Source organism: Octopus bimaculoides, chromosome 22 (genome assembly GCF_001194135.2).
Source record: "Octopus bimaculoides isolate UCB-OBI-ISO-001 chromosome 22, ASM119413v2, whole genome shotgun sequence".
Taxonomy (NCBI): Eukaryota; Metazoa; Mollusca; class Cephalopoda; order Octopoda; family Octopodidae; genus Octopus; species Octopus bimaculoides.
In genome coordinates this window covers 25,811,943-25,813,307 of record NC_069002.1, presented here as the reverse complement: position 1 = coordinate 25,813,307, position 1,365 = coordinate 25,811,943, and the positions used below count along the sequence as shown (strand labels likewise).

Here is a 1,365-nt window from a genome sequence, read left to right as displayed (position 1 = left end):
GATATAGATAGATAGATAGATAGATAGATAGATAGATAGATAGATAGATAGATAGATAGATAGTTAGATAGATAGATAGATAGATAGATAGATAGATAGATAGATAGATAGTTAGATAGATAGATAGATAGATAGATAGATAGATAGATAGATAGATAGATAGATAGATAGATATAGATAGATATGTATATATGTATATATATTCATATGTACACATGTGAGCACACAGACACAAAACAAGGTGGAGAAATTAATACTCAGATACGAAAGTAAGAGTAAAATAGGAGTTTTATTGAAGCTGAAAAGACTTCCCAAACTCTTGCTCAGAATTTCAAACAACTGATCATCAGACAGTTGTGATGACTGTTTGAAACCATGGTTTTGAAACTATATTACCGGAACCACAGAGTTCCTGGTCTCTCAACTGTTCATGATTCCAGAGTGCTTCTGTTGAATTCCAATCCCTGTAAGTGTTACAGGATCTTCAGGATTAATATTTAATTTTTTCCTCTTTTTCTCCAAGTGTTCACAATCAAGATGCTTTTCACAGTGCCGCACCCAGAACATCTGTTTCTCATTAACTTCAGCAGATCTTCAATTTCATGTTATCTCTGCTAAATACTTAATGTATTTGAGTGCTCTTCAACGTCTATTAGGAAGTCTGCAAAGATATAGCGTCTGATATAGCATGGTGTTCATCACGATAGCAGTGGTCAACAACAACACCTCCCCAGCCTTGAGTAATTAGAGTAGAGCAGGCAATCCCGTATTTCAAAGTTAACGAGGATAGCTTTCTCTGGAGCATGAGTACAGAACATTTTCCTTTATGGGGTTGAAGCCTGGGCTATGAAACCAGCAATGATTTCTAAGAATGAAGGAATTCTTGACAAAAGTAATGGTCGGATTAAAAGGAATAAAACAATCTTCTGTGGATGTGATTTGAACTTATGGTTTATAGGTTGTTAGACTAATAACTTGCTTTTAATTGTCTCAGTAATTGGAGCATGGCCATGCTGTTGGGTACCATCTTGAAGGGTTTGGGTGAACAAATCAACCGCATTAGTCTGGTTCTTATTCTATCAGTCTCTTTTTGCAGAATGGGGATGTAAAGAAACCAACACCAGCTGTCAAATGATGAGTGGCAACACAAATACATACACACATGTATAATTGTGTTTTATATATATATAATGTGAGTGTGTGTGTATGTGTGTATATGTGTATGTATGTGTGTGTGTATATATATATATATGTGTGTGTGTGTATATATATGTGTGTGTGTGTATATATATATATATATATATACAAATAAAAGGTTAAAGGATTATCAATTTATTAATTTATTAATAAATTAATAATTAATTT

The 1,365-nt window shown here is 33.3% G+C and overlaps 1 long non-coding RNA gene across 1 annotated transcript in view; it reads right to left on the bottom strand.

Moving 5' to 3' along the window:
- Window positions 1-317: 317 nt before the first annotated feature.
- Window positions 318-1,365, bottom strand: part of LOC128250545 (uncharacterized) — an 8,951-nt gene continuing 7,903 nt past the window's right edge. The window contains exon 3 of the long non-coding RNA XR_008266576.1: window positions 318-661. This is a non-coding gene — a long non-coding RNA (uncharacterized LOC128250545). The remainder of the gene's footprint in view (window positions 662-1,365) is intronic.